The sequence below is a fragment of the Anopheles merus genome, chromosome 2R, assembly GCF_017562075.2.
Source record: "Anopheles merus strain MAF chromosome 2R, AmerM5.1, whole genome shotgun sequence".
NCBI classification, from domain to species: domain Eukaryota; kingdom Metazoa; phylum Arthropoda; class Insecta; order Diptera; family Culicidae; genus Anopheles; species Anopheles merus.
In genome coordinates, this window is record NC_054082.1 from 60,224,729 (window position 1) to 60,232,892 (window position 8,164).

General features: G+C 42.7%; 2 long non-coding RNA genes across 3 annotated transcripts; one reads left to right on the plus strand and one right to left on the minus strand.

Moving 5' to 3' along the window:
- The first annotated feature begins 14 nt into the window (after positions 1-14).
- Positions 15-1,256, plus strand: LOC121589992. Its single transcript, XR_006004372.1, has 4 exons — positions 15-150; positions 224-288; positions 380-658; positions 744-1,256. It is a non-coding gene; the product is annotated as an uncharacterized LOC121589992 (long non-coding RNA).
- Positions 1,257-1,291: 35 nt separating this feature from the next.
- LOC121589991 lies at positions 1,292-4,682 on the minus strand. Of its 2 annotated transcripts, none has more exons than XR_006004371.1 (3): positions 3,772-4,682; positions 3,365-3,710; positions 1,292-3,265 (listed from the first exon to the last, which is right to left on the minus strand). It is a non-coding gene; the product is annotated as an uncharacterized LOC121589991 (long non-coding RNA). The 2 variants fall into 2 exon arrangements; XR_006004370.1 differs by having other exon boundaries at positions 3,365-3,682; positions 3,772-4,677.
- Between the last annotated feature and the right edge of the window lie 3,482 nt (positions 4,683-8,164).

Sequence of the window (8,164 nt, forward strand, 5' to 3'; positions counted from 1 at the left end):
ATTAAGTTTTAATTTACGTAAGTAAGTGCCATTTTAGCAAAAGAAAGTGGTAGAAGTCCTGCCCAATGCGTGCTGGCTCCATCGGCAGCGGTACGCGCATGTACCAGCGTAGGAAAGTGGTGTGATGAACAACACAGCACAAGACAGCGGGTAAGTGTTATCCTTCGATAATCGTGATAAAGAAACACTATTTTAATAGAATATGGCCTCTTTTAACTTGCAGATATAATGCAGAAACGATATGGGCATGCTGTAGGTGTTTGCGACTGTGCGTTGCGTTATGATTCGGTAAGTTGTAAGCGGACCATGAAAGAAGAAGAACATTGTTTGGCGAGCTAGCCTAGGATGCTAATTATGGTGTTTGTTCCTTTTTTTGCAGCCAATTTTCCTCTATCCTGGAACGTGGGCTTACGAGGAACCGTTCTAAAAGATCCCCCGGCAGCTGTACGGCAACGAGGCGAGCTCTACCAGCACAACACGCTAGAGGCCCAACTGTCACCGGGTGCACCGATTGTGCCGCCGGACGGTGTCGAGCGCGCTCGTTCATTATCGTCAGATCATTATCCTCTGCCTCATAATAGCTGCAGCAGCAACAGGACCGAACCGCCCGCACTACTGGTTGCGGTCAAATTTTCTGGCAGGTGAAAAAATCCCACAAGTGAGTTCCTTCTAAATGCACTATCGCTACATTTAGGTCTGTTGTTTTATCTGCCCTCTAACACAAATGTTTTATATTCCCTCAGGTCGACGGCCGCTCGCTGAAGGCACCAACAACTTACTTACTTATCCGGCGCTACAACCGCTTTGTGGTCTTGGCCTGCCTCAGGAGTGTCCGAAACCACAGTCTCGCGCCTTCGTCTGCCAGTCCGTTATCCCGGCCTTAGTGGCGGACCCCTCCATGCCATCTTGCCACCTCAGTTTGGGCCTACTACGCCTCCTCTGTTCTTGTGGACGGCCTAAAAAGACTTCACCAACATGCCACTGAATAACCCCGGAAAGGCAGAACTTCCGCACATCTACACGAAATCGCGTTAATAGTGTTATTGTGTTAATTGGAAATACGATGTTAACGATGTTAAGATTAAACTTAAGTGCGCTTTAAGGCATAAATCGATATGCCTAATTTTAAACTGAGTGTTTTGAAATGCGCGTGTGTGTGAAGGGGCGAAATAAGCGTTAAGCAAAATAAGCGGCCGCGTGGGGCCCCAAAAATGGAACCCACCCCCCGCTCGCAAGTAAAATTGCAACTCAAGGTGCGGGTTTTACACAACATTTAAGTTAAATAAAACTATATATAGTTCAAATTCTCATAAATCACTACGCATTTTTAAAGGGGGAATAAACATGATGACATATATTTAGTTTTTAAGAAGGTTCCTATGCACGTTCACTAGTTGATTTTGTCTGGATTTTTGCGGACTGCATTTCGATTGCGCATGTCGCTTTGCCTCGTCTTGTGTTTTACAAACCCCAACAGCAAGGATACTGCTAGTCTATCATTACATTGGATTAACTTGGTGCATCTGGTAGCTTGTAGCGCACCATACTCGCCTGTCCGCGATGGTTAGACCATGTCATACCCCTGGTACTGAACCATCCAGTCCATAGTCGTTCGCAAGGACAGACAAAAGGAAGCTGTTCATGGTGTGTCAAAGAATGTGTAACATATGGTAGGAGATGGTACCTGTGGATGAGAGAGTCCGTTTCTAACGTTTTATTATCAGTTGCTTACACGTTCAAAATGATGTGCACAGATCACGGCCCGATCCTGAGGGCTCACCGTTGATAGAGGCGCTGTCGGCGTGTGATACCCTCAGTGAGGATCTTGACACGGAACCGGGAGTGGCCGTTCTCTCTCTCCCCCCCCCCCCTCCCGCGTGTGTTTTTGTATGTGGCTTTCTTTTTCTTCTTCCTTATGTACGTCGCTTTATGAACGATGTTTATGTGTAATTTTGTGGCTCATTTTTTATTGTTGTTGTGTGGACACGGAAGGAAAGGTATATGGGCAAAGGATGATAATATCCTGCCCGTCATAGATTCAAGCCTCATATGGACTGTCCCTTCGTTGTAAGGACTGACCAGCCCGGTGTGTGGTACTAAAAAAGACGGTAAAACTTGCATTGGCTGGCATGACCAGGTAGATGGATGCGACAAATAGAAGAAGAAGAAAAAGGAAAATGGAAAGAAGCAGTTTGTAGAAGCTTCGATTGAGAACTTTGCTGTTAAAGTCGTTGCATGTGGATGGAATGATGAGGTTATGGGTGGTTCGGGTGATGAATTGTTGAGAGCGGTGATAAATGAATTGGCGAAGCCAGTTTACCTCTTTCCATGCGTTGTATGAGGAATCAATTAAAATAGTCAAATAGTATTGAATTGTGGGTCAATTTACGGGAAAATCAGGAAAGAAAAAATTGCGACATTTTTTAAAACATGAATACATTATCTCATATGGCCGTCAAAACCAGCTTACATCGGGTCGAGATCAGTATTGGAGTATCACACACGATAAAAAAATCAATTTTCCGGTACGGAACTAGTCCTTCACCTTCGCTCGTTTGAAATTGGCTTCATACCCGTTGATCGACATGGCGATCAAATGGCCACATCAGAAACGGCACGGAACGGCAACCACCAGCAAAGCACAAATAATGCTTCAACACCAGAATCGATCGGTTCTCGCATCGTCGTGACCTTGACGAGGTAAAACCAAATACACTACATATATATGTACCAATCGCCAATTCAGAGATACAACTACAACCCAACCATACACCAGTATCAGCTGATGATCTATCGCACACAAGCGAGCGGCGCGCAAATAAGAATTAGGGACCTAAAAGAAGAGAGGACAGGGGGAAGAAACCGGGAGAGAGAGAGGGTGTGGTCAAAAATTTTGGCCATTTAAATTTTGTCCGGAGCTTTTTTTCTTGCCAGAAAGAGATATCCATACACAGGGCATACAGCTGTCTCGCTCATATGACATGTCAAAAAACTGCCAAGGCTCGCAAGCTCTTTCATGCGAGGGCTCTGGAGCTGTGAACTTGTATGGCGTGCGAGCCCTCGCGCGCCCTCGCAAATCGCTGTCACTTGCACTGCGGGCAGTTCTAATCTCGAGTCTTCTATTTGGCGTAACGTCAAATACGCAGCCGGACATGCCGGACAGCACAGATTTCGAGACTTATTCCGTATCACGTAGCCGAATAGTCAGTCCTTGCTGCGGAGCATGGACCTGATAGCACGATGCACGTATTCATACATCCAAGACCTACAAATAAATAACAAGTGCACATACACCAACCAATATGTATTTATAGTTTCCTAATACTATATCATTGAGTAATACTGTGTAATAAGAGATACTCACGTTTGATACATATTTGCGCCTCAAAAACAGCGATGATGGTCCAACATGTAATCCTGAATTGTTTTCTTCAATATAGTTAAGTTCTATCATCAATGGACACGCGAGGTCGAACATTGCTTAATTACAGTTCATATCTGCTACCATGATGTGAGCATTTGGCTCGACTACGATTCGATTCGCAGTCTATCTACGTATTCAAGATCCGTATGCACTTCCTTTTCACTATGGGAGTCTTCAAGCGGATATTGGCCTTAGCATAACTGGGTATCATCATCTTCATCTTCTAGCGCTGCTTCATTTGTTGTTTATCACTTCAACCTGCCGATAGTGGAACATTTATTGTCCTCTGTGTTATAAAAGTTATTCAATTGTAGTCAACAACACTTCGTTTGATATTTCACACTTACCTAGCGGCAGTACTTGAATGATTGGCCCGGGCAGTTATTCATCATCTTCCCACACATGGTTTTACGTTTCCTTCAACGCATCGTGTGTCATGTGCAGTATTTCACTATAATTTAACGGATTCGGGATATTTGATATGCTCTTTCAACAAAAGAATCGATAAATGTAGCCCGCGGACACTGAATGCACGTTTTACAAATGTAAACAATTCGTTGATGATCCAATGTTCTCCTCAAACCATAACACAATGGCGGCTCGATGAGGAGGAAATGTTTTTACTCACTCCAAAATCCGACCTCATCATGATTTCATCATGTGAGCGGCTGTTGCTTGATCATCTCATTAGAGCAATCATCGGCGATAGATTTGCTCACCATACAAACAAAATCATCTCGCCTCAGCGAGGGGAAAAAACAAGCTTGCTCAGTACGCAGGAGGAAACGATGATAGCCTCTCAGTATGGGTTGAAGCAGCTGTCATTGAGCTCGCCATAGTGAGAGTAGGCTAGATTGTCATTTGGGTGGCTGCTACAGGTTACAAAATGTTGACAAAAGCTCAAAAACAGTGACAAAAGCTCACGTTTTGAAAAATTTGTCAGCATTTTGTCATTCTCATGGCTTTTCGCCTTAACGCTTCTCCTATGTAAGGCAGCGGTCAGAACTTCGCCGCATGCGACAAGAAGAGAGTTTTCTCGATTTTCTAGCTATGCAAGGTATTATAATGATATTTTGTTGTTTCTTTATAAAGATAATCATTATTTGATATGATTTTAGACATTTGACATCTGAAATAAAATTGCATGTGGCGATGCGGCAATATCAAATGATTTTGATTTTGCCGCATCGCGGCATGCGGCAGATTCGCAAGTGCTGTCATTAACGTCAAATCCCATACAAAAGCTTGCGGCAAAATCGCATGCGGCGAGGTTCTGACCGCTGCCTAACGTAGAGGGCTGAGCCTTACTTTTACCCTTTTACCTCCCACGATATCATAAATTCCAACTCTTCAACTTCGGTTATAAACTTTATATTCATAGATATTCGACTTACACAAGGACCGTAAAGATATCAAGTCAAGTTATAAGCCCGTTTTGACAGCTAGGTGGAAGAAGAATCGACGAAGAAAACTGACAGTTAGTTTTCCGCGTTTGGCGAACGCTTCAAGTTCTCGAAAGAAAATTTCCATTTTAAATCACGGGCTGTGTTCTAATAAACTAAAATATTCACCCAAATTGATCTCCACCAAATATTGACCATGCAAAACGTAAACAATCCATCAATACATATACAAGCGGAAAACCATCAGTCAAAAGCCCCGTAGCCCAGGGGGGGATCGCCAAAAGCGCTATAACTACACCTCATTATACATTCCACCTTGGGCTGTTGTTTGTAAACAAATATCGACGGCTGTTGTCAAACCATATATCAAAATGGCCACATGCCGAACGCTAAGGAGACACCTCGTCTATATTCCTCCTTGGTTTTAGGCAAGATGTTTTAACCTTCATTTCTATAACCACCTACCCGGGTATGTTTTGCTTATTATTTTTATTATAACTTTTTACTGGATTATCGAATCGATCCAAAAAAATTAGAATGCCTAGAGTGACATGTTTTAAAAAATTGGTCAAAAATTCAGAATTTTTCAATATTTTTAAATGTGCTTTAAAAAATAAAATCAACTTTTACCCCTTACTTCTATAACCACCTACCCGGGTAGGTAATACATACAATAAAGGATCTTGGTTTGAATTAGTCGCTAATTTTGTAATGATATGTATAGCAATGCATGTAGTTATATTTATAGAATCTATTCCAAAAGTTTTCTAGCTCTTAATAGTCTTCTAAAGTCACATAGAATAAATGATTGCCCCGACAGTCGGGAAGACATGGCGGTGTATTAGTGTCAGTTGAACTAATTGCTTTGCATTCAATTTATGTAACTGAAAGCCATACTTCATAAATTTATAACATGAAAAGAAGTATTGTTATTATAGCTGCATAGAATAAGTTAAACAAGAAATTTTTTGACCAATACAATTACAAATTCCCTTATAAAATGTATTACTACCCGGGTAGGTGGTCATAAAGATGAGGGTGTATTTTTGGTCATAGAAACAAAGGTTAATAAGACAAGGTGAAGTTGTTCAGAGTAGTGATGGGCGTGTCGACCCGAACCTATCAGGTCGGAGCTATCTGTAAGCGACCCGGAGTCGTTCGGGGCGACCCGAACGGTACACGTAGGTTCAGTGGGTGCAACAACTCCGGTAGGTGCGAGAAAGCATAAGCGACTCCAACCCGTTGGTGCAATGAGTTCGAGTCGGGTCGGGCCAAGGCAGGTTCAGTTAGACCCGATGGTGCAGCGATCGGGCCCACCCGAAAGATCAGTAGGTGCGAGAAAGCATAAGCGACTCCGTCCCGTTGGTGCAGCGAGTTCCGGTCGGGTATTGAACGTACCTGACCCGAACTCGCTGACTCGACCCGACCCAAACTCGCTGCACCAACGGGACAGAGTCGCTTATGCTTTCTCGCATCTATACATCAGTCGGGTCGACCCGAAATCGTTGTTCCCACGAGTCGGAATAAACCCCTTTTGGTCCGACCCGACCCGAACTCGTAGCACCAACGGGTCGGAGTCGTTTATGCTTTCTTGCACCTACTCATCAGTCGGGTCGACCGGCACTCGTTGTACCCGCGGGTCGGATTTGATTCCAACTCCGACCCAGCGCATCCGCTGCACCCACTGGTCGGAATCGATTCCGGATGGCCGTATTGTAGGTGTGAAAAGGAAAAAGAAGAGCATTATCACAACTAAACAACTGTGTTGTCACGTGAATAACCTGGCAGTCAATCACTCTTTACACATTAAAAGAGTATCTACAGTCAATTCTCTCTTATTTGAGAGGCGATGGGACTGTCGAATAAGAGGGGTTTTCAAATTACAGAGTTTGAAAGTGAATGAAAGGTCCATACAAACTAGAAAGAAACAGAACATTTAGTAGGTAGCCTTTACTGTTGCTATAGGAAACTGCGAACAGAATCGCCAATTTGAGCATACATCTTTCAATAACCATGGCAACACCATACACAAATAAGAGGGATACAAATTTCAGAGGTTTTCCAAATAAGAGGGACAAAAATGTACTGACAATCAAGGGACTGTGAAAAATGTTCAAATAAGAGAGGTTTCTCAAATTGGAGAGGTGTCAAATAAGAGAGGGTTCACTGTATATCAATTTGGTGAAATTTGTTCACAAGTTTTCGCTTTCTTCATATGACAGTGGTTTTGTGTGCACGTTGATACACGAAACGCGGCTAATCAACCCGAAAACTTTTAGATGAAAAGAATTTAGATGTTTGAGTTTTCATCTCGAGTTTTCGGGTCGTGTAGCGAGACCTTAAAAGTCATCCTTCTAAATACATACACCTTGGTTTTAGGGTCCGATGATTTTTCCAGTGCTCTCTGCTATCGAAAGTCATCCAAGATGGCCTAACCGATTTTCGCTAATACCCACCTTTCCTACAGAATCCTTGGTGAGTACTTTTTTATGCTGTTGTGAACATTGCGATTTGGAATCAGCAATCCGAAAAACAAATTACATCGTTATTTAAATAACACACCAGAAATACAGCCAAACATGGATAAATATGTGCTTAGCGATCTCATTGGAGAAGGTTCTTTTGGGAAAGTTTATAAAGCTGTTGAGAAAGCATCAGCCGACACAGTGGCTATCAAAATCATAAACAAGGTAAGTTTTGAAATGTTTTATAAAATCCAAAAAAGTCCAACACAAGCATTTCTACGAAAAGATTCCTTATCGTAAATTCACGACAAAACTAACACTTCTAACAAATTGGGACTGTTCGCCAAGTATTTCTGGAATATTTTTCTCATCCGCTTGATGTTGCCAAGGAAATTTCGTGGAGGGAAACTGGGGGTAGTTTCGACACCTTAGGGCGGTGGCAACGCTAATCGGATGCGATTTTGTCGGACGAGATTTATATGGGATTTGACAGATAACGTCGGACGACGAAATCGCACGTCCGACGTTATCTGTCAAATCCCATATAAATTACGTCCGATAAAATCGCATCCGATGAGCGTTGCCACCGCCCTTAAGGTTATTCCCTGATTGCCATACTTTTGCCTATGTAAACACTAGTAGGCATCGAAAAAGCTTTATTGATTCATTATGTACCCGTTCAAATAGACATAGAGCGACAACGTCGCGCGCGACGAAAAATAGCTCAAAATTTCACTCCGTGTAGATCAAAGTAACTCAGTTGACTCAGTCAACCAACTTTTTTTATACTTGAAAACACACCAAAATAGGTTGAAATTTGATGAAATCTATTTTTTTGCGTTTGGCATTAATCCAGCTTGAAAACAAACTAG